At 49.2% G+C, this 27,913-nt stretch overlaps 1 pseudogene; it reads left to right on the top strand.

Moving 5' to 3' along the window:
- The first annotated feature begins 22,606 nt into the window (after positions 1 to 22,606).
- Positions 22,607 to 27,383, top strand: LOC109265824 (60S ribosomal protein L7-like 1; annotated as a pseudogene).
- Positions 27,384 to 27,913: the final 530 nt, after the last annotated feature.

Raw genomic sequence — 27,913 nt, 5'->3', positions numbered from 1 at the left:
TCCTGGAAGGTGAATTTGTCTTTTGCTGAAACACAAGTGAGTTCAGCTGGGGCAAACAATAACCTTTAATGTATCTGAGTGTCTTTCCCCTTTTAGCTGCCCCTGGCAAATGCAGCTTGCCTGGCGGCAGGGATGGCAGTTTCTGGATCTTTACCCAACCTTCCTGCTCCCCAGGAGGGCCATTCTTTGCTCCCCCCCCCCCCCACAGTGATGGCTGTGACTCTTGCCTGATGAAATTGCCATTCTTTTCCAGCTCACCGTCCACCGCCAGTTATGAAAATAGGAATGCAATGTTTGCCTGGCACTTGTCAGCCCAGAATTGTGACTGAGTGAATTTCTGTAATCCTCTGTTGTCATGGAGACGTGGAAATAGAAGCCTCCATATTGGGTGCACCCAGGCAAAACCACAAGAATGGGGCAGTTTGAACTAATGGTTTCCTCTGGCTCCTCTGACATTAAAATTCAGGCTCAGGAAGGCTCTTGCTTCGCATAAATCACACCCGCAAGCAGGCTCAGATGTGTTGAGACCTTACCACTATGCTCACCGGCCCAAATGTGCCCATCCCAAACTATCATAAATCCTTCTTTCTCTTTCCCTCCACTCTTGCCTTCATTTCCCCCAAACACACTCTGTTGCATTCGACTGCCTTTAATAAAGGATTGTTTTAATGGGATCCCAGTTCCCTGAGAATTCCAGGTCCCTGATATTAAAGGAGCCCCTGACTCTCTCTAACCTTTTCTCAAACAAAAGATGAAATGGGAATCCCAAGCTCCTGCACAGAAGCATCCTCTTGGACAATTGGGATAGTGGATGTAAAAGCACATTCCTGAGAGCAAGGGTTGGTGGAGGAACTCTGTCTTGGGAAAAGAAGGTACCATTTATCACCTCTTTTGTTTCTGAAGGACAGCGGTGTTACAGGATACCGGGGGGGAAGTGGCAACCGTGCTCAGGTTGAGATTGGACCTGGGAAATGGAGGGGAGTAAAAAGACAAACCCCAAAGTCTGAATAAGCCAGAAATGCCCACTGGAGATAATTGGGGGGAAATGGTCTGGGGTGAAGGCGGGGAGGTGCCCATGTTCATCACAGGTAGATAATCTGACAAGTGAGAAGGTAATAATAGGAAACAAGCTGTCTGGTTCGTAATCTCCTAGCCCAACTGAATTGAAATGTAGCTTTGCTCCTATCAACTGCAAGGGGTCACAGGGATGAACTTGGAAGCCATGGGTACATACAGGCTGGTGGGCTTATCCTGGCACTCCCACCTCTCATCCGGTGTGTTTTCCCTTCAGTGGTACTGCTCCTGAAGCTGTAAGTGATGTAAGAAGAAACGCACCATGGCCCTCAAAAGAGCTTACAATGTAATAGGGTGATATAGACAATCAGTATCCTGGAGGGACGGAAAGAGGGCAGGGAAATGCTGGGATGCTTTGAGGTGCTGTTCTGTGTCCACACTCAACCTCGGCTCCTGGCTCTAGTCTCTGCCCTGAAGTCCTCCATCTTCTTGGAAGGATTCTTTGTCCACGGGACACCCACACCCTAAAAGTTCGGCTGAACTTCAGCAACCACTGGAGGGCACTCCCTCCACCAGGGACCTTACCCACCAGGACCTGTCCATCTATGAGCTGTGACTCCAGCATCCCGTCCTCCCCCTTACACTCTCCTTCTAGTCCTTTTGCTTTTTTACTGCTGATGCCTTTCTTCTTCCATCTCATCACATTGTGGGTCCTTAGACAAGCTGTGTTCTCTGTCTTCAGCTGCCCGCCCCCCCCCAGCTTCTGTTCCTTCCCTGTCAACCCAGAGTCTGTGTCCACCACTGCGACTTTCCTCTCCCCAACCCCCAGCACTCTCCTGGCCTCCCACGGCACCTGACCTGAAAAACCACAACCTTAAGGCAACCCAGTCATTGGACTCCTTCAGCCCTATGCCCTGGCCCCTGAGCTCCACTTGAGAAAATCATGCCCCGGGCACACCCATGCTGCAACAGATGGTTCTCAGCGCAAGCCCTGCCCACCTCCTGCGTCAGCTCTCTTCTCCACCCACCCCAACCTGCTCATTAAAGTTATCTATGTGCCCAAACCCTCCAACCCAAGTTTTCCCTCTCTTCCCTCCTAGCAGACAATTTTGCTTCCCATTTCACTGAGAAAATGATCACCAAACAAGGACTTTCCAAGCAGCCCCCTTCCAGGGAGTCTTACAGATCTGTCCCAGGTGGGCACCCGCCTCTGACTCCCTCTCCCTCTCCCCGCCCTCAGTCAGGTGGACATGATCTTCTGCTGCCAGAGTTCATCTTCCCATCGGTGTTACTTCCTCCAAGATCTTGTTCAGTTAACCACTCCCATGCTGTTTGCTGAGGCTGCAGCTGTAATCCTCCCTGAAGACTCTTTCCTTAAAGCCACATAGTCCTATCTCTTCCATCTTTTAGAAAAACCAAACAACCTCAGTCCCCAATCCGCCACCCCCCAACACCCCCCACCCTGCCAGCTACCATTCATTCTTGAGTGTGTTTCTTCCCAACATACTGCAAACCACTCTTCTAAAATTGCTCCTCTTAGATTTATCGATTGTTTCCATCTTTTATTTTGCTAAAGCCATTATCCACTCTCTCTCCTTTTCTTACTGGGCATTTAACACGCTCGCCTTGCATTTAGCGCTGATGATAGGTTCCTTCTTTTGAACCTACTGTATTCCTTCCTGTGGCTTCAGAGATGCCTCCCCTCTAAAAGTGCTCTTTATGTTTTCCTCTTCCTCTGTTTACCGGTTAAACATCAATGTCCATCAAGTTTTCCTTTGGTCCTTTACTTTTCTTACTCTACATATTCTCTCAGGGTGACCTTGCCAAGCCCATGGTCCTAGCTGATATTTACATTCTTTGATGCTCCTGAGCCCTTGCCTCCACTCTGATCACTTGTCTGTGATCAGGACCTATGATTTATTCTACACCCTCTCTTCAATGCCTATGTAAACCTCCACTGATTCATAGGGCCTGGATTGGATTGTGGGAAGTGAGAGAGCTCTCCTAATTATTGGGTCAGCAATGACTGAGTTCATATTGTTTTTTGATTTTCTTTAGCCGTGCTCGTCTGATATACTTTGCCATTGGTCAATGGATCCCATTTTAATTCCACTTTTTTTTTTTTTACAACCATGTCCTAAAAAGCGACAAGAAACCTAAAAACTATATCAGAACATGTTCCAGGTCTTCCAGGATACTGATCTTACGCCATAGGCAATGATAAACAGGCTGGCCATATTCACTGCTCTTTCCTACTGGCGCTAAGGGGACTTGACATGGGCTTGGCAAAGCCCCCCAGATTAACTAAAAGAAATCAAGATCAAACACGCTGTGTCTGAGCCCAAAGAAGAAAGTGATTCTACAGGAATCTGGACAGACATGAAACCTTGTATATCAGACTCTGAAGAGCCATTTCTCATGGAGATTATCTAAGGATCCTCTGGGAGTTTCAACTTCTGTGGTCTCTGTCTGCCCACCAAAGGCACCAGACAGAAAAACAGTGCCTGGTTTGTAGTTCTAAGAACATGGCAGCCTGCTCCCTGACTTTGTGAAGAGAAAATGCGTTTGTGCGGGGGGGTGGGGGTGGGGAGATGTGAAAAACTAATTTTGTTGCAGAGTTTAGTCCTCAAGTATGGATAAAAAGATGAAGGCGATTTTCCAAATCTTCCTACTGGAATATTAATTTCAATCATGAAAACTAGCTCTGCAATGAAAAGACACTGTTTTAGGCGGGATTTTTCTTCCCACTGATTTTCTTTTTCAATGTCAAGCTTATGGAAAAAGGAATAAAATAGTTTGACGAACACCTGGATACCCTTCACCTAATTTCCCCAATTTTTAACAAGTTACGGTGGTCTGGGTTGTTAATATACGTGCTTTTTTTATAGTATTGGCAGCTTTGTGTTCATTTATGATGTACACAATTAAAAGCAAAGGGTTATTGAGGACAAGCACACAGGGGCCAGACACTGCCCCAGGCAGTGGGGACACTGGGGACAAAGACACACAAAATCCCCATCCTTGTGGAACTTGGGTTCTCGAGCCCCACGTTGGGCTCTGTGCTGACAGCTCGGAGCCTGGAGCCTGCTTTGGAATCTGTGTCTCCCTCTCTCTCTGCCCCTCCCCTGTTCATGCGCTGTCTCTCTCTGTCTACAAAATAAAGAAACATTTTTTAAAAATAAAAGAAAGAAATATAGCATGAATACAATGTAATTTGAGGTAGTAAAACCACTTAACTAGGTTTTGAATGCCTATCAGCCAATTAGCCAACCTACGAAATTTGATCATGTTATTCAAAATGTGTGTGACTCCCTTTTAGAACTGGGCCAGAGGGCAGTTGGGAGCCCATGCAGGGCCAGCAAACACAGGGGCTGCAGAGCCCCAGGGCCAGTTGATACTTCCTTTGACAAGTTTGCCTGAGAAGGGCAGACTGAGGGCCAGGCTGGCAGTGGAGGGGGGTTGGGGAGACTCTATCCAGCGTGGAAGTAGATCCCACATCAACACTGGGGGTTCCTGAAATGCAGTGGGGATGGCAGTGGAGAGGAAGCTGTGGCGGGTGGGAGAGGAAGGGAAGAGGGAGGAGGAACACTCCAAGACCCCAGGGCCCTGAGAAAGTGCAAGAGACTGGGAACCAAAGGCAAGAGGGGCAGTCAGCCTTTGTGCCCCCATGGAAGGAGGAGGAAGGGGAACCAGCTGGGAGCACTGGCAGCTTCCCTGACTTAGGGATAAAAGCTTTGAGAGTTCCCAACTAGCTTCTCCACAGACCAGGAAGTGAAGATGTCACCCAAGGGTAGGAACAGAAGAGAAAGCCTGGGTGGTTCACCTTGAAGAATTGGAGAGCGAGGTGACAGGATTTCTGCTGGTGCTCGGGAAAACTTTTCGTGATCGAATCTGCATGTGTCATTTTAGAAACTCCCACCTGCATTTTGATGGAAGGGAATCAAAAATGCCAAACCCCGCTCCCACCTCCCTGTAGCCTCCGTCAGAAGTTGCAATGAACTGGGTCCTGCTCTTGTCAGACATATAAATGGGTGGTTTTGCAGCCCCGGCCTGCCTTTCAGGCTCCTGGATCCCCTAGCAAGGAGGGGGCAGGGTTAGGTGGCTGGGCTCACCAGATGAGAGATCAGTGCCAGTCCCTAAACTGGGCAGTGAGTGAACATAGGGTGCCGGGTGGGGCAGGGACTGGCTTCCGTTTTCAAGTAGCGTGGTGGGGTCCCTGGGGCTTTCTGCCCTGCAGCAGTGAAAGTTGTAGCTTATTAGAAAGGGAAAGACCTGGATGAATATTGAGTACAGCCCATGCAAATGCTTAATTAGAATGAGTTTTTAAAAATCCTACTGTAGCTGGCTGATTCAAATGTAGGAGAAAGGCTATATTTATCACCCCCTCCAGTCCCAGGTAGCTCATTAAGAAGAAAACGAAAGGTTCTAAATTTTAACAATCCTTCCTTCGGCAAAGCTCTGCAGATTGATCACTGAAGATATTTCCGTTTAATTTATAGCAAAGCCTTTCCTTGGAAGCCATGTGTAAGGGGCTGAGGGAGAGGGGAAATGGGTGGGTGGTAATGGATTTGCGGATGAGGAAGGGAAAGAGAAGGGAACTGGGGTTTTTTTAGCGACCTACAAGTGACATTCTAAGTTCATCCTCGTAACCACCACAGACCGCAGCAGCCTCTTCCCTACCACTGTCCTCGCCTGGGTCCCCTAGAAGTGACCTGCTTCACACGAGAGTCAGACAGTTGGGTCAGTTGCTTGAAGATCCAGAGGTAATAAGAGAAGGATCTTCCTGTCTCCAAAGCCAACCTGTTTTGAACTGACTATGCCACGTGGAGTCCCGGAGTTGAAAAGATGGTCTTAAGAAAAACAGTGTATGTCTGATCTTCTGGTTCAGATTGATGTGAAATTCTGTCATGAGGTCTCTGCTAATGCCCCCAGCATCCTGCTGGGTCGGTTGGTGTTTGGGGATGAGTAAGATACGTTCCTGCCTGCAAGAGTGCAGAGAGTCCCAAATATATCTGGCCCCCACTTCGTGGAGCCAATGCTCCGCGAAGGAACGAGAAGAAGAATGTGAGTCCCTGCCTTCAAGGTGCTTCCCTGGGAAGACATCCAGAATTGTCCAAGAACAAGCCAACACCTTATATGCCTGTTAGTTTATGTAGATGTTAGAGCATATGGGACAGGTACATGCTCCAGGGTGACAAGGGAAGTGGGAGATGGCAGAGGACCCAGCTGCTGGGACAGGGTTTCTGCAGGAATGAAGTCACAACTGGACGGTGTACCTAGTGGGGCCATGAAGGGCCCCTGCTGAAGCGGGGCTTCTCTCCGGGGCCGTTCACTTGATGTAATAGAAAAGTAAAATTGGGTGATCGAGCCCTGATTCTGCTACTCACTGCTGGATGACCTTGACTAAGTAGTTAACCCCTTTGGCCGAGACTTTGTTATTGCTTTCTCATCTACAATGAGGAAATGGAGTGTGATAGGCCTTTTTTTAACGACATAGTTATTTGGCCCAGAAGGAGCCACAGCTTCATCCTCCAAGGATCTGTTGGAGGGCAGAAGTTCATTTGACTTCGTGATCATGCCACACATAAAGTCAAGGAATCTCCCAGGACTTAAGGCAGAAATATAAAACATGGGATAGAAAATGAGAGAAAAGTTAAAACAGGTAGAAGATGAGCCTGGGTTCCCGAACATCTGTCCAATGGGCGTTTCCACTAAAGAAAATGGAGTAAGGACAAAAATAACTAAGAGGAGAATGATTTCCTGAGGGAGCGTAGGAGTTTCCACATTGAAGGGACTCACTGAAAATCAAACCATTTTAATAAAAAAAAAAAAAAAACACCCACATCTACCCTCATCCTGGTAAAACTACAGGACTTCAGCAAAGAGGGATGAAAACACCTGGCTTACATAAAAACAAGACTAAAAAGATGACATCTGTCTTGTCGATGACAACAAAAACATTGCTTAATATTCTGAAAGTCACGTGGGGCTCGAACTCACAAACCATGAGATCATTACCTGAGCCGAGATCAGACGCTCACCTGACTCAGCCACCCAGGCGCCCCAATACCACGCAACTTTTAACGCACAGCCTACTGGTACACACAACAACAGGGGATAATCGCAGAGTCAACATGTTGAATGAAAGAAGGCAAACGTGGAGTAGACACTAATCAATTTTTATGACTTCAGAACAGACAAAACAAATTTATGGCAATGGAGACCACAATAGTTTTCTGAATTGATGAGGCAATAGCATTGACCCAGAAGGGAACTTCCCGGGTAATGGAAATAAATATTCTGTATCTTAATATGGGGGGTGGTCACCTACAAAAACCCATCCTGCTGTACGCTTACGATGGGTTTTCCTTACTGTATCTAAATGATACCTCACTACCCCCCCCAAAAAAAAAAGTTAAGGCAAAAATAAATTGTCAAACAAATCGAAGTGAAAGATAGACATACGCACGGGCTCAGATAAAGTTGTGCATTTTTGCAAACTATGACAAACAAAATTATCCACCGATGCACACCAGCAAAAGAGGAAATGAACCAAAGACGGGGAAAGATATGGGAAATAAGCAGTAAACACTGAGGTAGCTATGGATTAAGGAAAACTATTTTAACCTGATGCTTGGATGATTCTTCTTTGAGAGGAAAGATTTCCGTGGCAAAAAAAAAAAAAAAAAAAAAAATTCTATTTCCTTTCTTAGACATTCAGTAACACTCTCATTTATGAAATTGTTTTTAGCAGGCGATTAACTATTACAAAGAATCAAAATAACCTCATCATACCAAAAATCGGGGAAGAGAGGAGATGATGAGATGTCCTATGAGACCCAATCCCTTATCTTTCAGAGCAGGTTGTTTACAGATACTGTTCTCTATCTGTGCACAATCTGCTGTGAAAGATAAGAGAGTTATAAGTAACAATCAGAAGAGCTTTAGAAAATAAGCAAAGAGAGAAGAAGGCAGTCAGCTTCCCAAGAATGAGTCCTGAGATGGAATTGTAAGGACAGAGGTATTTACCTTTGATTGTGTTTATGCCCTCCTGTGGGCTTAGTTATGTTGAGTATATCCATAGGTTATTTTGGGAAGGAAGGAAGGAAGGAAGGAAGGAAAGGAGGATGGGGGAGGAAGGAAGGGAAGGAGGAGGGAGGAGGGAGGGAGGAAAGAGAGGAGAAAGAATGGAGGCAGGGAGACAAGGAGAAAGGAAGAGAGACAGACCACATCTGTTCTGCCCAAGGAGCCCCAAGATGAAGTATTAAGCTGGCAGAAGTGGGTCAGAGCTGGAAACTAGAGCTTCTTAGAAATGCATTTCAATGATCATTTTGGTGGAAAGGCAGAAACATACATAGTCTTCTACCTATAACGATCCATGAGGGAGAGAGTGGAAGAAATTGAGGCTCAAGAGGTTTGAGAACTGAGAGACCAGAGGAGACTGAGACCAGAGGTGGAAGGGTAAAGAACGCTGCCTTACCTCTGGGGACCAGTTTTCTGGACAGGAGGTGAATCTCTAAGGTCCTCTATGGTTCAGACGACACTTTTAGACATTAGACACCATCTGAGAGAATAAAGTCCCTCAACACCTGCCCCCCCCCCTCCCGCCCCCGCCCCACCATCATTCATTCTACAGAGACTTATCGAGTCCACCTCTGGCTGGCACAGCACAGCCTTGGGATGAATAGTGAGAAAGCCCCGCGGTGGTGCTACCCTCATGGAGCGTGAGCCAGGGCGATGCCAGTGAGGACGGAAAAAAGACCCGAGAGGCCTGTGCACAAGAAGGAAGAGATAGTGCATGGCCAGGAGGGCGAGAGAGGACCTGTTTTCCAAGCCTGGCTCAGCCACGTGCAAGTTAGCTGACCTCGGTCTCCTAACTGTAAAACAGGGACAGCAGTGGTCAAGGGCTGAGAACAAGGCCAGCCAGGCTCACAGTAAGCGCTCCAAAAGAGTCAAGATATACATGTCAGGCTACTTAGGACACGAGGTAGGACCACGAAGTGCCAGGTGCCACCGCCCAGGGCTTGGGGATCCAAGGAGGGAGCAATCAAGTCAGGTCTGAAACGCTCCACGGCGAGGTGGGTGGCCCTACCCTTGCTTTTAGATAAGCCAGCTGGAGCCCGAAACTGCCCGAAGGCAGCTGGGCCAGGGCGGCAGAGGGTAAGGAATACGGAGGGAGGCCTGCTGTCCTGAGCCTCGTCCCCCTCTGGCTCGTCCACGGGCATCCCACTGCTGGTCCTTTCTCAACAACCCCCCCTCCTGTTTCCAGGACACAAAGACTGTGTCTCTTTCAGCCGGGCCCCCAGCTCCCCCACTGCTGCAGGCCAGGCCGGGGAAGGTGCCTGAGCTCCAAGGGGACACCCCGGGGGCTCAGAATCAGAGGAAGGGAAGGCTCTGTGATGAAGCGGTGCTGCTCTGGGCAGATGGTCCCGGCTCTCCGTGCAGCAGAGGCTAGCTTTTGTCAAGGTCAGGGTAGTAAGCACGCCCATCCTGCTCTGGAGGCTATATGCCGACTGATGAGTGGGGCTGGCTCGGGAGAGACCCACTTCTCCCTGTAACACCACGTCTTCCTGTTCAGAACCATCTCTTCCGTTCCAGGAGCCTCAGTCCCAGCTCTGGGTCATGAAGGCCTGGTGCCTGGGTGCACTGAGGACCCGGCAGCCCCATGCAGACTTGGACCTGCGGGGGCTGGCATTCAAGGCTGTGGTCCCCGGTCCGCACTCTTGCTTCACCTGAGGCCATTGCACCTGCGGCCTCCTGGTCACCATGCCAGGCCTCGTCTTCAGAGCCCTATGTTCTCATCCCTTTCCGTGGTGGAGACTGGGAACTAGCAGGTGGCTCCCCACACTACCCCTGCATGAGCTGTGTGGGGTCCCTTCTCAGGCTTTTATCCAGCGCTACCCTCTGCAGAGGGTACTACTGGGTAAGCCAGATGCCCTTGGGCTTGCTCCTGACCTATCCGAGGTGTCCACTGAGATTTTTATTACCTGGTCCCTTTCACCCAGACCTTCTCAGAGGCCCAGGAAACATCTTAATTCAAGAATCATCCCTTTCAGGGGCGCCTGGGTGGCTCAGTTGGTTAAGCATTCCGGTCTTGATTTCAGCTCAGGTCACCATCTCATGGATCGTGAGATTGAGTCCCTCGTAGGGCTTTGTGCTGAGGGTGCAAAGCTTGCTTGGGATTCTCTTTCTCTCCCTCTTTCTCTGCCCCTCCCCCATGCTCTCGTGAGCTCCCTCTCTCTCCAAATAAATAAATAAACTTTTAAAAAAAAGGAGGGGGCGCCTGGGTGGCTCACTCAGTTGAGCGTCCGACTTCAGCTCAGGTCATGATCTCACAGTTCTAGGGTTCGGGCCCCGCGTCAGGCTCTGGGCTGACAGCTCGGAGCCTGGAGCCTGCTTCGGAATATGTGTCTCCCCCATCTCTCTGCCCCTCCCCTGCTTGCACTCTGTCTCTCTCTCTCTCTCTCTCTCTCTCTCTCTCTCAAAAATGAATAAACATTTAAACATTTTTTTAAAAAAGGCTCATCTCTTTCAGACTTCTCTAAGCATTTTCAAGTGCCGGGAGGGATTTTCCCCGTCTGGGGTAGCAGGCTGTTCTCAGACACCATTTCCTGCTTCCCCCATACACCATGTCTTGCGATAACACTCAACGTTGACAGGGCCAATGACCGATGGTTGTTCTTCTCATATAAATGGAAGCTTTTGAATTTGGAACTTCTCTGCATCGATGAAGTCTGGCTTTCAAGACTACTGTTTCTTTGGATTGAAGACTCTCTAATTGGAGACTCAAAATGCATAAGGATTTCTTTCTTCAAGGTGATATCCACCTTCTCCCCTCACCGCCCCTAAATCGCATTGCTTCAATACGCGAAAAGCCACGGGAAAATACACAACACATCAGTGTAATACTTTAAGAGTGCACACACCCTCTTCCCATTACGCAAACTACTTCAAAGCAGATTATTTAGCAGTTGAAATGAAAGTACCAGTTGCCAGGTCCCAGACCCAAGATGGCAGGCAAGCCCACTTAGGTATTGGCCTGAGGGTCCCTTTGTCCTCTGCAAGAGGCTGAAGTCGATCTCTGCTGCCCCCTATGGCACAGGAGGCCCTCCCCCAACCATATCCTGGGCTTGCTCTGTGAGGTTTCAGTCACCCGGGGTCAACCACGGTCCAGAAACAGATGATCCCCCCTCTCACTCGTGGTCAAAAGGCGGCCTAGCACTAGGTCACCATGCCCCCGCCATTCACCTCACTCGTAGCCTTTGTATCAAAGGAGGAAGGGTGAATGCAGTACAATAAGATATTTTGAGAGAGGGAGAGACCACATCCACGTAACTTTTATTATAGTATATTATAATCGTTCTAATTAGTTCTTGTTAGTGTAGTGTTCTAGTTTAGGAATTACACTTTATCGCGGATTTGTGCTTACAGAAAAAAATGTAGTCCATATGGGGTCTGGTACTCTCCATGGTTTCAGGCATCCACTGGGGGGTCTTGGAACATGTCCCCCGTGGATCAGGAAGGACTCCTGTGTGCGGGGCCATTGTCATTGTCAAGAAAGAGCCCTGAGATGCAGCTGGGGGGGAGGGTAGACAGCACGCTGATGGCAAGTGAGACCCGCCACAGGGACAACAGCTAACTTAACAGCGTCCCCCCCCCCCCAAAGGCAGGCTGCTGCAGCAAAGCTGTCCCCTCCTGTATGACAGGGTGGGGCATTTGTACAAGATGCCAGCAAAGCTAGTAATTCTGGGGGGAGGGCCCTGGATGACGATAAGGTTGGAAACGGGTTTAGCGGTATAAATGGAGCCCCAGTGCCTCTGCTCTGCAAGCCCGGCTGCCACCCGAGGGTCGATATTCGTCCAATGCACAGAGGCCAAGAGGAAGCAGAGCCCATCAGATTTCACTGAACTGTGGACCGCAAGACTCAGAAATGCAAGTTCAGGCGGGTGGCCCAGAGGAGAGAGAGAGAGAGAGCCAGGTAGGCATCAGCCTGAGCCAGGGCTGGGCCACTGGTTGGCAGAAGAGGGAGTCACTCACAGACTGGCCTCCACCCTGCCCACCAACAAGCTTTTCATTGTAGGAAAATGTTCATACCATCTAAGCCTAGACAGACGGTGCTGGGGGCCATAGTTCCTGAGCCATGGGCTGTGCCCTCCAGTGTCCGAGGCTGCCGGACCTTTCCTTGTTTGGATCCTCCTGGAGGGCGGTAGGGCAGGCATCTGTAAGTTGATTGTAGAAGGGACAGAGGTTGGGGGGTCTGCACACCCAGGGAGTGGGAGAATTAAGACCCAGACAGGGAATGTGCTGGGGACACAGTGGCCGCTGCTTGCCAAGGACCCCGGAGGTTTGAATGAAGGGCTCACACCAGGATGAAAGTAAACCCCAGTGCTCTCCTCTGCCCCAGTGCCCACCTAGTCAGCCTGGCCTGCCATTACTGCCCCTGTCCACACGTTCTATGCTCATTTACAGCATCAGACTACGCTTGTGTGGCCCACAACCGGAGGGCCTACTTACAAGTTCAGCCCATGCCTTGTGGGGTAGAAGCTTGACTTGGGGGCTCTGCCCATGATATTCCTTGTTGAGCAGGGCACTGCCCCCAAATTTCCAAGCACTTATCAACCCAGAAGCTCTCCAAACCCTATTCTTTTGGGGTTTTATGGAGGGTTCATGACATAGGCACGATTGATTAAGTCGTTGGTCATTAGTAATTGATTCAACCTCCAGCCCCCCTCCCCTCCCAGAGATCAGGGGGAGGGACTGAAAGTCCCAGCCCTCTCATCCCTCCACCGGTTTTCCTGGGAACCAGCCCCCTCCTTAGGTGTATTCCCAAAGTGGCCTCGTTAGCAAAACAGAAGACTCCTGCAGAGAGAGCTCTCTTAGGCAATTTTAAGGGTTTTAGGAGCTCTGCCAGAAGTGGGGGAAGACCCAGCCTACATTTCTTATTATAAATCACAATATCACAGCTGCCTGGATCCCTGGATCTAATCCCGCAGAAACTTCACATCCAAATATCTGAGATGTGTATGGCTTCAAACTGATGATTCTTCCAAGAAGGAACCAGAAGATCAGGCATCCCTGGCTTATGAAACCAAAGACAGAGCTCAAAACCTGGGGTCAGCGCTTTGGCTGTCCAAGTAAAAGCAGCCCATTTATTTGCTGCCTCATGTGCTTGAACACATCACACACTGGCCTCTTTTGTGGGGAAGGGATTGCTAGTGATTTGTGTCACCTTCCGCCCAGGGCTGCTTGAGCAAGCTATCCATCCTTAGACGGTCCTCCTTAACACTTTTGAATTTCGTTCCATCAACTTGGCCTGCCCCCTCCCCCCCCACTCGCTCATTTCTTCGCTTTCCACGGAGACAGCTGGGCAGGCTTAGGACCATCCCCGTGGAGGCAGGTCTGCTCTGGCTTCAGGATTAAGCACGTACAGATCAATCTTCCAAGGAGGACTCCCCCATTTTATACTAAAAATGTCTTTGTCACTTTATCTGCTCTTGAGTTGTGTTATAACGGACACTTGTAGAGCCCTCTGGAAGTATTCTCCTTGGGGGAGTGGAGGAACTGGGACTCCGGCCCGGCCCCCCACCTCTGGAGCTGGCGCTCTTGGCCAGGGCACCAGACTCCTGGGGGCCTGGATGGCCCTCGGGACGTGTTTGTTCATGTATTCCAAGAGCATCCCAGAGGCAGGAAAACCAACCTGCCTCTAGGCGTGGAATACAAGCCAGATAGAGCTGCCTTGCGTCTTTGACAGGGACGTGGGCCTTCTCTGTGGGTGCCCGCCTTGCTCCCTTCCTCTTTTCAAAACAAACCATTTCAAGAACTACCACTACGGGCCAACTGGGGATAAGTGGCTTGGGAGATATAGTCTTGCCCCCAAGGGATGCCCTCCTTTTGCTGCAGAATGTTCAGCAGCCGACCCAGATGAATATAAATTCTGAATGCCACATCTTTTGCCGAGCCACGGCTGGGTGTCCTCGAGCGGGCAACATTAAGGGTCTCGCTCCTGCCATATCCTCTCCTGTAAATGTCACAAGCTTAGGTTACCTCCAAGGCCTCGGGTTACACCGCAGACCAACAGGGACACGGGCTCGTCTGCAGAGCAGAAGTCCTCGGGACGTGGTTGTGGCGTCCTTCACCTCCAGACAAGGGTGGCATTGGGTTCGTCTCACGGGGCAACTCCAAGTGATTGGTAGGGTCTGCAGCAGTGAGGACATGAGGTCGCCCCGGGACGAGGACAGATTAGTCTTGTCCTCAGCGGGCAGAGAAGGGAGGTGGGTGGTACAGGGCCGTTCACGGGGGCACTACCTGCGTTGGCTAGATGCAGGCTCAGCTGTGTGCGACACACGCCCAGGAGGGCAGTGGCTCAGATAAGGAAGAAGTCTGTCACTGCGGCTCAGAAAAGCCGAAGCCGGTGAGGCAGGTGCTCTGCAGAGGGGGGCCCGGTGCCACGCCTTCCCCGGTCTTGCACGCCTTCCCCGGGCTCACCGCCAAGCCCACTCCTCCCGCCCCCCCCCCCCCCCGGGACCCTTGTGCAAAGCTATGTAATGCCTTTGAAGGGGCCTGCCTTTGGTGGCGGGATGTGTCTCTGATGTAAAAATCCAAGGAAAGATGATAAACTGGCATTAATAGGCTTTGTTGAATTAGAGAGAAAGGGTTGGATAATAGGAGTCAGAATCTTTTCCGGCGCCTCAGGAAGCCGAGCGATAAGAGGGGAAATCCCAAGTGTACGGACGATGCACGTTAATTCACTTTATGTTCACTTCACCCAACCGGGTCCGGAGACTGAAGGAGGAGAGACACTCCCTCATCAAGGATCCAACGGTGTAACTGGAAAGTTCAATCGGCCAGAATCTGGGTCCCTATTTCTGTTCCAGACTCTCATCAGAAAATGCTGTAATGGAGAGTATAAGAGGAGTCCCACAGGCCTAGTTTTAAATTCTGGTTCTTCGAATTGCCATCTGTTTGGGCAAATAGCAAAGTACTCACTCTCTTCGACCCCACTGCGGATTGGTGGGAGCGCTCAATAAAGTCCAAGTGCCTGGTCTCACTCGGTCTAAAGTCAGTGTTCAACTAACACCCACTGCTCCTTCAACCTGGGCTCAATCTCTGCGTGCTCCCGCCTGTGTATCCTCTGCATGTTCCGCAGCCTTCTGGAGGGTTCCCGGCTCCTAAAAAAAACGACCCAAAGAGCCCAGAGTAGCTCCTTTCTGACTCTAAGAAAAATGTACCCGTGGTTAGTAACTTGGCAATATGTAGTTGTCACTTTATTTTCGTCACTGAAAAGCTTGAAGATTCACAAAGAAGCACATGAAGAGATGTAAGGAAACGCAAGTTCAAAACCAGAGTGCGGCATTCCCCCACATTCACCGGAACGGATAAAATAAAAAATAGTGACACCACCAAATGCTGGCAAGGATGCAGAGAAACCGCACCACTCAGACGATGCTGTCAGGAATGGAAAATGGCACAGCCATTCTGGATAAGAGTTTCTTTTAAAACTTAAAATGGGGGACGCCTGGGTGGCTCAGTCGGTTGGGCGTCCGACTTGGCTCAGGTCATGATCTCGCAGTCTGTGAGTTCGAGCCCCGCATCGGGCTCTGGGCTGACAGCTCAGAGCCTGGAGCCTGTTTCGGATTCTGTGTCTCCCTCTCTCTCTCTGACCCTCTCCAGCTCATGCTCTGTCTCTCTCTGTCTCAAAAATAAATAAATGTTAAAAAAAATTTTTTAAATAAAAGATAAAAAAAATAAAACTTAAAATGGATTGTCCCCCCTCTCCCCGCCTGCTTTTGCCCCTCCCCCCACTTCTCAAAAACGAATAAACATTTAAATAAAATAAAAATAAAAACTTAAAATGGATGGCCATATGACTTAGCCATTGTGCCCTTGGGCTTTTATCTCAGAGAAATGAAAACTTATGCAATAAATAACATGTACACAAATGGTCACAGCAGCTTTATTCAAAATAGTCCCGAGCTGGTAACTACCCCAAGATGTCCTTCAACGGGGGATGATTAAACTAATTGTGGGACAGCCATCGCATGGGACACCACACAGCAATAAAAGGCATGAAGGACTGATACACACAATAGCCAGCATGACTCTCAAGGGAACTGGCTGAGTGAAAATACCCAATCCCAAATATCGTTCATTGGGTGATTCTATTGACATAACGTTCTTCAAACAGCAAAACGACAGAGATAGCGAACAGATTAATGGTTGCCAGAGATCAGGGATGGATGGGGCGGGGTGGGGTGATCATTATAAAGGGAGTCATGTGGTGATTGAATAGTCCCTTATCTTGATTGTGGTGGTGGTGGTTACAATTAGCTATAGATGTGACAAAATTGCATAGTATCACACACACACACACACACACACACACACACACACAAAAGTGCATGTATAACTGGAGAAATCTGAATCAGCTCTATAGATTGTACCCATATCAGGGCCACCCGGGTGGCTCAGTCGGTTAAGCATCCAACTTCAGCTCAGGTCATGATCTTGTAGTTCATGAGTTCGAGCCCCATGTCGGGCTCTGTGCTGACGGCTCAGAGCCCGGAGCCTGCTTCCGATTCTGTGTCTCCCTCTCTCTCTGCCCCTCCCCAACTTGCACTCTGTCTCTCTCAAAAATAAATAAACATTAAAAATTTTTTTTAAATAAAGAAATAAAAAATACAGATTGTATCAATATCAACTTCCTGGTTTTTATCTTGTTGGGGAAAATGTTAACTTTGGGGAAGACTGGAGAATAGATGCATGGGATTTCCTGTGCATTTCTTTGCAATTTCCTTTGATTCTATGATTATTTCAAAATAAAGAGCTAAAAGACATCTCGTAGGGTCAGAAACCAAGGACGTGTTTAAAAAAAAAACGTACACTGATGATAGCATGTCAGGGGACACAGAGGCCAACAGAAAGAGCTCTCGATGGCCGAAGCTGGAGCCATTTGAGTAACAAAATAAATAAAGTAGTGTTGGATTATGACTTGAAGTATGAAATTAATATCCATTAGTTCATATTAATATAAATAAGTGAGTGCAAAATAAATACATGGAGAGAAGAGACAAATCTCTAAATAATTTATGTAGATAGGAGAAGTCTGAGAAGCTGTCACAGCCAGGAGGAGCCTGAGGAGACATGCCAAGCGAATGTAACGTTGGGATCCCGGAACGGCAAAGGGTCATTAGGTGACAGCTAAGGCAACCTGAATGAGTCATGAACGTCGGTTAATAATAACGAATCCAGGGGCACCTGAACGAGGCGCCTGGGTGGCTCCGTCGGTTAAGCATCCAACTTTGGCTCAGCTCATGATCTCACGGTTCATGGGCTCAAGCCCTGTGTCGGGCTCTGTGCTGACAGCTCAGAGCCTGGAGGCTGCTTTGGACTCTGTGTCTCCCTCTCTCTCTGCCCCTACCCCCTCATGCTCTGTCTCTCTCTCTCTCTCTCAAAAATAAATAATAAACATTAAAAAATTTGTCAAAATAATAATAACAGGTCTACATTGATTCATTAATTCTAACAGATGCACCACACCATTGTAAGATGTTAATGGTGGGTTGGGGATATGGAGACTCTCTGTACTCTCTCCTCAGTTTTTTTAAATAAATCTGAAACTGTTCTAAAAACATTAAGTGGATTACCAAACGCAAGCTTAAAAAAGTAAAGCTTTGATACATAGCTTTTGAGTAACTACTATGAAGCAGGCACTTTCCTAACGATTGTTTGGTCGAAATCGTCCAAACAGTGGGAATGTTAGCTTTCGCTACGTTTCACGGAAATGAGACCCTGGAGCTCCGAGAGGTCAGTTTTCTGGGATCCCCCAGTTGGGAAGTAGCTAAGCTGGGATGGGTCCTCAGGTCTTCTGACTTTCATCCCATGGCTTTTCCCATTATGCCACCCAAGGATCTGAGGAAAGGTGGTTATTCAGTTATGGTGTGGAGACCAATTACCAGAATGCTCTATGAACCAGAACTCCCCATCCCTCAACCATGCACAGCTTTGTCTTCCCTACAGGACTCAACCCAATTCCCTAACCTTTGCATAAGCAAGTTCTAATGATCACATCCATTCAGGACTGGAGGCATCGTTTGCTCCACGCTAGGGATGGAGAAAGAGACTCAGAGAGGTAAAGTAACCTGCTCACGGTCACTCAGCTAGTGGGAGGTCAGGATTCAAATGCAAAGCTTGCATTCTTCCCTGTAAGCAACGGCTTGAACAGCCAGCAGGCCCCCACCGAGGAATTTCACACAATCCCAGATAGAGCCGTGATTCCTTGGTCTTTCTTCCGGCCGCCCTTTGTTTTCCAGGGACAATTAGCGAGGACGGACTCAGTTTCATCTAGTGAGGAAAATCTTCGCAATATTTTTGTAAAAGGGAAGAGGAGAGTCGGTGCACTGCCATTCCAGGGGGCATGATAGAATCCCTCTTATAAATCCACATTATAAACCATGTCCGCAAAATGTTACCAGCAACCCCACTGTCCCCACGCCTGCTCTGACGACGACAGACGTGGTTAATCAATCCCTAGCGCTTGCCATGGGAGCCTGGACTCAGCCTGACAAGCCCTCCGGGCAGTCACCATTAATCCTCAGAGCCGATCCTGAGATGAAATCCCTCTCCCTCCCAGCGATGGGCACCGGCACACTTTTACACTGTTTTTTGACGTTCGAAAAACAAGGTGAGAGCGTGCAGCTACTTGCTAATTGCATTGGCAGCTGGTGCTACAGTCACCGCACAGAATCATTTCTTTAGCCTTTCATTAGGATGCACCCAAGCACATTCTCGATCGCAGCGCCCCTGTGCTCGGGGAAGGGGCAAACCACCGAACGTCTAGCCTGCTGCCCCATGATGCCCCTGTGCCTCCTCTGGGCAAAACCAGGAGGGAGGCTGCCCGTGGGCTTTGTAGGCCAGCCACCCATGGGAAGCATCACGAAGGTTTATCCTTGCTAGAACACTCTGGCAATTGTAAGAACTGATGCCTGCAGGATGAGGCTTTCTGTTTTGTTCCGGACTGTGGCCTTGTCACAGCAGCAACCACAGAAAGCAATCACCTACAGGCTCAGGAACAAGCCAGAAAATGACCTTGTGACCCCTGCCCCCTTGCTGACCAAATCAGGCCCAGGGGATCAATAACAGTGGGAAGTCTGGGGGTGTTGATCACGGACAGCACACATTATTCTAAAATACAAAGCCAAATTACTCAAGACTAGTACTGATGGGAATTTGCCAGCCCTGATGGGAGCTAAAAAGAAAATCATTAGTCCATAATGCTTCGAAGTAGCTCACAAATTGTGTGTTAGCTTAACTCAAGTTTACTAACATTTTTGCTCTGCTTAGAGCCATGTTTCCTCCTTCTGTGGGTTCCCACAGCTCAAGACTGAGGCCCCACGTAACATAAATACATAAATACAGGGACGTGCTCTTTGCTACGCAAGTAAACGTTTCCCCAGGGCAGCGGGATGGCCAGGTGTTTGGAGACATAGTGTCCCACATCTTTTCATTCGCCAAGATGTTATCGCTGTTCTGCCACAGTCCTGTGTCCCTGGGAAGCAAAGAATGGGCAGTCATTTCCCTCCCCTTCTCCACACGCATGCGCGCGCACACACACACGCACAGAGGCGTGGGCGCGCGCGAAAACAGGGGCACTGAATTCTCTTGACCAACTGGAGAAAAGCAGCAGATGGACAGACTGGCCCCTGCCCTCCCCCACGCCCTTCTGTGGAATGCTTTGGTCCACCTAGAACTGCACAATTTTCTCTACCAGACTGGATAAGTCCTGGAGATGCTCGTTAATGTTCCGAGAAAGTGAGCATCTCAAATCCCCTTTGACACTGGGGTTTAAGTGAAAGATACCAGAGACCTGAGCAGCAGAGAGAGGACACCGGCCCCTGTCCTGCGCTGTCCTTCTGGCTCCCTGCACTCGCCAGCCTGAGACGTACAACGGGCTTCGTGGAAAGGACACGCCCACCTCAGAGTGTACCTGACTTCCATACTTTCCAAAGACCTCCTATCATCAGTTTGTCACCAGCCAACGTGGACCATCTGTTAGTAAAGTTTTGGTCCACCTTAGAGATCTCACATTTTTATAACCCAGACATGGATGCCTGGTTGAGGCACCAATTTTGGATCAATCCATTCATTTACTCATTCACTCAACAAGTATTTATTCAGCATCTACTCTGTGCTAGGTACTGGGGGTTCACCAACAATTAAGAGACACTGTCCCACTCTCACAGAGGTTGGTGGCCCAATCAGTTGCAGTCAGGGTAACAGGACTCGTTCTGATTGACACATGGTGCACGCCGTGACAAATTGGGGCTAGAAACCCACCTGTGGTCACTTTGTCAAAGGAGGTCATGGCCAAGGTGGGGATTTCAGGCTCATGAGCATCTCACCTGTACACCAGAGAGGAAGCTCTCTACTCTCCTTTCCACCCACTCCAGAAAACTAGGATGCTGTGATGTTCTGGGGATGGTGTGTATGTGTGTGGGGGGGGATCTTTGGAATCACACAGCCTTGGCCCAAGTCCCAACTCCCCCTTCTCTATCAGTGTGCCCTTGGACAAGTCACCTGGCTGCTCTAAGTTTTAGTTTCCTTGTCTGAGATGTGGGGGTGATAACCACAGCTATTTCATAATGTTGAGAATTAAAGACATTAATAAAGGCACTAACAGACAGTGAGAACTCTGTAAATATTAGCTTTTATTCCCACAAACAGGCAAGTGCTCAGGGCTCACATATTCCTGGATGTGAGCCATAGAAGAACAACAGGAACATTCATGGAGTGAGGGAGGCAGGCCTTGAGGTAGCAGGAGTCACCTAAAGCAGCCAGGTAGGGCTCAGAGTGTCCTATTGTCCTTTCCTGTAGGCATCTGGATGCCCATGGGACACAGCAGCCCAAGGGGCCTCATGCTGACATAGCACTTACCAGAGACACAGCTGAGCGTTGAGACCACAGGAGGAAATACAGAAGCGTGGCTCCCCCAGACCACATCCAGGCAACTGCCAGGCGCAAAGGTTGGTATGTAAGGGCAGGCGGCCAGCAAGCGAGACCCTGGGGGCTATGTTTCTGGACAAGACCGCTGATTTAATGAACATGTTTGTTCGCGTTTGGATTTTACTGGTACAGTCAGAAATGAGAATAATTCTTAGGGCACCTAGGTGGGTTCATCGGTCTGCAACCAACTCTTGATTTCGGCTCCGGTTGTGATCCTGCAGCTGGTGAGTTCGAGCCCCGCGTCAGGCTCTGCGCTGCGCTGTTGGGATTCTCTCTCTCCCTCTCTCTCTCTCTCTGTCCCTCCCCTGCTTGCGCCGTCTCTCTCTCTCTCTTCCCCTGCTTGTGCCCTCTCTCTCTCAAAATAAGTAAATAAATAAACATTTTTTTAAAAATGAAGATAATTAGGGGCGCCTGGGTGGCTCAGTCGGTTAAGCGGCCGACTTTGGCTCAGGGCATGATCTCGCGGTCCGTGAGTTCGAGCCCCGCGTCAGGCTCTGTGCTGATGGCTCAGAGCCAGGCTCTGTGCTGATGGCTCAGAGCCTGGAGCCTGCTTCGGATTCTGTGTCTCCCTCTCTCTCTGCCCCTCCCCCGTTCATGCTCTGTCTTTCTCTGTCTCAAAAATAAATAAACATTAACAAAAAAAGTTTAAAAATGAAGATAATTAGATTTGCGTTTTATGGTGAGGGGGCAAACAACTCATTTTTACTCTGTGGAAACGCGCAACCCACGTGAAACACCAAGACAGTTTCCAAATCATTTTGCCGCCTCTGCCTGTGAGCCGACTCTTTCCACGGCAGGCGCGTGACAGAACACCCCACACCTCTAGGTCGTCGGAAGCCAAAGGGATGGACGGGCTGCGTCCCCCTCGCTGAACTGGGGTCCGTGGGGTTTAGCCCTTTGCCTGGGACCTGCCCCTCCGCTGGCGCGTTTGCATCCCTCTGCCCAGCTCCGTGCCAGGATCCCGAGCCCTTGATCTGGTCCAGTGTCCCAGGACATCCGCAGGGGACAGCCACCTCTCTCCCCTCCCCGCATCGGTGGCCGGCCTGAGCAGGTGGCCCCGCAGAATTCCCTAACAGGTGTCTCTGTCCATGGTACTCACTGTGGCTGTGAGTGGAGCAGCCAAGTCTGTTAGGGGCCTCGGCAGAGAAGGGAAAAGCAGGAGGAGAGCTGAGACTCGTCCCAGATTTCAGAAGGACCATCGCATCTCCTTCTGCCAGCTGTTCCCCTCCTGCACTATTTCTGCAGCCGGCGAGCCCCAAGGCACAGTGTGTGAAGTTCAAATCTGTTTCTGTGCTGTCAGACCAAGCCTGGGAAGCCGACGAGTGAGAGCACGCTCTGAGATGTGTGGTGCTTTACAAAAGCACCCAGTCAAGTGTACCCGGGGCCCCCGGCGTAGATGAAAGCCGATGTCAACCATTTGTGTGAACTGAGTCTCCGGCCGGAGACAGGAGAGCTGGGGTGTTAGGGACACCCGGCCAAAGCCCCACTCTCGGAAAAGTAGGGCCAGGAGTTGAATTCGGCGCCCCACTCGGCTGCAGCAAGGGCTCTCCATCCGGGCTGCCCAGGCCGGCCACAGGGGACCGGCAGGTCCCCGATGGGTGACTTCTCCCACCTGGTCAGGTGGGCTCCTGACGATCTCACACACACTCACTGGGAGGTGGCTGGGTTTGTGCCTCATGAGCGGTGGGCAAGAGGAAGCCACTCAGATGTGGGGCATGAGACACGTGCGGGCTTGCAGACCCCTTAGACACGTGATTTTCCTCTGTCCCAGCCACACTGAACTGAAGAACCCTTATTATTCTGTGGAGTCATCCTCCTCATCCCGCGAGCATGTTCGAGACACAGAGGATAATTCCCAGCTGCTGATGCGACAGCCGTAGATATTCTCTAAGCCCGGTTCTTTCTTGGGCAGGACTCGGGGCCCTCCCCCTGAGTCAGCAGAGCCCTTCCCCTCCCCCCCAACAGAGAGGCCCCTCCTCCTTTTATTGTCACACGTCTGCAGGTGTAAGACCGGGGGCTCTTCCCTCTCAGTGTTAAAAGGGCCTCCTTGACTTGGTTTAGAAGGAAGGACCCAGGTAGCCAGTCGGGTCTTTCACCACAGATAAGGAATAATGAATGTTATTCAGTGTGAAAATGACGGCAATTCTTCACCTGTCAGATTCAAAGGGTTTAAAAATAGCAGCGACCCTCAGGGTGTCATGGGGACAGCTGGGACCCTGAGAGCCATCTTCAGTCAGGCAGGGAGGTGGCAGGAGGGAGCCAGCCAGGCACAGCCGGAGAAGTGCTAGAGCGCCCTTGGGGTGGAAGGACTTTCTCCTTGGGGCCCTGACCTTGGAACAAGGCCTAGCTGCCTGACTTCCCTTTTAGAAGAGCATTGGCAGGCCCACCGTTACCCACTCCCGCGAGGAAGAAAAACAGAAACAGCTTCTCCACACACAGCCCCGTGGAAGTGTCTGGGTTTTGGAGAGCATTCGGAGACCATTTGTAAAATGAAGGGCTGGAGGGAGGTTCTGGAAAGAACATGGGATCTGGAGTCAGATGACCCGGAATTGAATTAGATGGCACCAATAATTTTCCACACGGTCTAGGTGGTTAACCTGGCCTCTTGAAGTCTCAGCTTCCCTGTGTGCATTTGGGGGATGGGACTTCTCCCCTCACGGGGATTCAGTGAGACAATTCTACAGGAACCCCCTGTTTTCTTTACCGTTTCTCTACCTTCGACAACCACCAGCCCGTGAGAGCAGGGGCTGTTTCTCTTTATCACCACCGTTGCCCTGTGATTGGAACAGAACCCAGTGCCTGGTCATGGCTCACTGTGTATGGAGTAGCCAGTCTGATCTTCCCTAAGTAACTCTTGGTTTTATGAAAACAGGTACAGATTAAAAAAAAATTTTTAACGTCCGTTCAACCAATGCTCAGTCTCCTTACTGGTCGGCAACTGGAAAGACACACCCAAAATCTCTACTTTAGTGGAACCTCATAGTTGTTCCCTCTCACTGAGGACCCTGCTTCCCAACCCTGATCAGACACCTGGTCTACCCGACTGCAGCACACTTCCAGGGACCAGTGTTCCTCAATGGGCTGGTGCTCCCACCTTTGAATGTGCAGTTGAGGTGCCCAGGGAGCACTGCGGTGGCTTCCAGAAAGCCAGACCCTGACCGCCTGACCCTCAGACCTTCCCTGATGGGTCTGGCCCTTCTTCCTAGATCCCACTTCCAAAGAGGAAAAGAAGGTAATCGTCTGGTGGTGTGTAAATCACTCTGTTGACAACACATCTGGTTATTGGGACGATGAGGGTATTTAAAAATTCTCAAGAGAGCGTGTGTGGCTAGATCCCAAATCCTCAGCTCAGACTGAGACCCTTGGAGTGGAACCAAGAAAGGTGACCATACAGGCCCTGACTCTGGTCCCCGAGGGGACCCAAAGACTACACCCAAAGACTTGCACCCAAAGACTACAGATAGGCTTCCAGCATCTCATTAGTTCTCGACCTCATTGCCTCCTCGCCAAGCCCTCTGAGGGGCCTGGAGTAAGTCTCAGAGGGGGCTTCCTGGAAGCATCTCCACCATCAGCTACCCAGCTGAGAGATGAAAAGGTCAAAGGGCTCCCGGTGCAGAGCCCGGGTAAGAAGTTCCCATTCTAAGAATTACAAGGTGGTTGGCTTTGGGGAGGAGGGCACGTGAGGAGGAAAGGTCTGTGCCTGGATTGAACGGACACTGGCAAGCCCGAGACAAAAACATCAACACCTCCAGATGGGGTTAGGAACTGTGGCTTCTACAAACTCAACCAAATTCGCACCTCTTGTGTCTCAGAGTCTTGTGTCGTTAAGGTGCAGGGAGAGCAGATTATCTCTCCCCCTGCGGTGTACCAGCTATACCTACCCCCTGCTCACCCAAGTGGGGGGCTCAGATGGACTCATGCTCTTAACCTCCACTCGAGTTTTCAGCCTCACTCCAGCAGGCTGCTTATTTGTATCCAGGGCCAACGAGTTTTCAGGGAAAAGCAATTTTCTCCCGGGAGCTACACACGTTGACCTGTAACAGACGAGTAACACACCACAGTGTCTGGATTAAAAAATAAAACAGAGGGGGCTCCTGGGTGGCTCAGTCGGTTGAGCGGCCGACTTCGGCTCAGGTCACGATCTCACAGTTCTTGGGTTCGAGCCCCGCGTTGGGCTCTGTGCTGACAGCTCGGAGCCCAGAGCCTGCTTCGGATTCTGTGTCTCCTTCTCTCTCTGCCCCTCCCCTGCTCGCACTCTGTCTCTCGCATTGTCTCAAAAATAAATAAACATTAAAAAAAATAAAAATAAAAAATAAAACAGAGAGTCACAGTTCCATCTTCAGTACTGTCCTGCCAGGGTGCCAGTGGTTCTTTATTACCAACCACTGAGGACAACCAGAGTCTGCCCATTATCTTTCTTTCTGGAAAAACTAGCACCGTTCAGACACAGATGGGAGCTAAAGAACAAAAACAGCTCCCCCCCCAAAAAAACTGATGGAGACGCTTAAAAGGCTGAAGATTTTCCATCAATCTTTCTCAGTTTCTTTTAAAAATCAAAGCACAATCTGTTTGCTTCAAAGGTGGCGTCTCCATAGCTTTCTCAATGTCATAATCTGAATGTAGATGAAAGGAAGATACTAGGTTTGTGCTCTGTCTCCTTCCTTCCTTGAGGTAATAGGTCACTAACGATAAACAGGTGTACTCAATGATTCTGTCAAAGGTAAGATGTTGAGACTTAACACTGTTAAAATGGCAATATTTCCCAAATTACTCTACCGATGCAAAATCCTAGCTGGCTTTTCTTGAAGAAATTGACAAACTGATCCTAGAAGTCATATGGGCCCAAAGAGCCAAAATAATCATGAAAAGAACAGCTGGTTGGGAGGACTGACATTTCCTGATTTCAAAACTTACTACAAAGCTGTTGCGATCAAGACAATGCTCTACTGGTATAAGGACAGACACATTAATAGACTAGAACTGAGAGTCCAGAAATAAGCCCTTACGTTTATGGCCAATGTGCTTTTGACAAAGATGACAAGATAATTCATTGGGGGAAAGAATAGTCTTTTTCACAATAATGCTGAAGCAACTTGGTATCCATATACAAAGGAATGACCTTGGACCCTTACCTCACACCATACACAAAGAATCAACTCAAAAAGAGATCATTAGAGGGGCACCTGGGTGGCTCAGTCAGTTAAGCGTCTGACTTTGGCTCAAGCCATGATCTCACAGCTCATGAGTTCAAGCCCTGCGTCGGGCTCTGTGCTGACAGCTTGGATTGTTTCAGATTCCTTCTCTCTCTCTCTCTCTCTCTCTCTCTCTCTCTCTCTGCTCCTCCCCTGCTTGTGCGCACTCTCTGTCTGTCTCTCTTTCTCTCTCAAATATAAATAAAAAAATTTTAAAAAAAAGAGATCATAGACCTAAATGTATGAGCTAGAACTATAAAACCCTTACAAAAAAGCACAAGAGTAAGACTTAATGACCTGGGTTTTCCTAAATATGACACTAAAAACACAAGAAACAAAAGAAGTAGGTACATTGGACCTCATCAAAACTAAAAGCACTTATAATTCAAACAATACCAACAAGAAAGTACAAAAAGGGAAAGACGGCAGAGCAAGAGTGAAGAAGCAAGCTCCCTTTGGTTCTAGAAAATCTGAAAAAAGAAAAAAAAAAGGAAGGCTTACCAAGCCTTCAAAGCCACTCAAGCAAAGCAGACACTTTTGAAAAAGGAGGAGCAGAAGAAGGGAAAAAGGAAAGAGGTCAAGTTTAAGTGACTGGGATTGTTGCTACACAATTCCTGGCAGCAATAACGTGACAAGGCGCACCGAAGATGACTACTAAAAGTGAAGCTTCATGTCTTCGAAGTGCAAGATGAGCATCCTGTGGCCTTTGTTGTTGCATCCAGAGGGTTAATGGGGTGATTTTACTGGTGCGGAGGCTCATTGCAAGTCTTCCCCTTGAAGAAGATTTTCAGTGATGTCTTGTCAAAGTGATCCCCCAGACCATAAAAACGCTACAGATAGTGGAACCTTATGTGACCCAGGGATTTCCAAATCTGAAGTCTGTCTGAGAACTCATCTTGAAACGTAGATGGGCCAAGGTCAAGAATAAAAGCATCTCTCTGATAGATTACAGTGATCGGGGAGCACCTGGGAAAGTTTGGTGTTATTTGTTTAGAAAACCTCAGTCATGAGATTGCCTTTTCAGGGAATAGTTTCCAGGTAACCTCAGGCCTCTTGCACCCTGTCCATCTCTCAGTGGCCCATCATGCTATGGAGAACAGAGGGGGCTTCCTCAAGGGGATGGGCTCACCTGGCTCTCAAAGTGAACACATCAGTCAGCTCATTCGGCAGCTGAACTAGACCCCGATTTTCTGAAACAGTGAGTTGGAAGCATGCGTTTTTGCTTTGGGGAATTCTTATACAGTACCTTCAAAGAATATTGTTTTCTGCTATGTCTTCAGAAGCTGCAGGGAATGGGTCAGGGAAAAGATGATGACGTCCCTAGCATCTTCTTCCATTGGCTTCCCATCACAGCCCAGCTCCAAGGGAAAGTTCCAGTGTGTTTTCCATATTGGCTGCCACTGGCACCTCTGAAATCAGCAAAGGACTCCTGCCATAGAGAGGGGTCCTGCTTTGTCACATCTCCTATCCTGGGGTTTAATGTTGGTGGATGAATACCCAAACATGAATTCAAGACAGCAGTGGACCAAGCCCAGGGGTATACTTGGAAGCTGGGGGTTCCTAGGGCCTTGTTTTGGAGAGAACGTGAAATACAATCAGAAAGAAGAGAGAGAGAAAAAAAAGACAACCCATGGATTCAGAGACAATACTTGCAAATCACTTGTTAATGGACTTGTATCCAGAATATGTAAAGAATTCTTACAACTCAA

The sequence above is a fragment of the Panthera pardus genome, unplaced genomic scaffold (assembly GCF_024362965.1).
Source record: "Panthera pardus isolate Hobbes unplaced genomic scaffold, ASM2436296v1 HiC_scaffold_1, whole genome shotgun sequence".
In the NCBI taxonomy this organism is placed as follows: Eukaryota; Metazoa; Chordata; class Mammalia; order Carnivora; family Felidae; genus Panthera; species Panthera pardus.
This window is presented reverse-complemented; position numbering and strand designations above follow the sequence as displayed.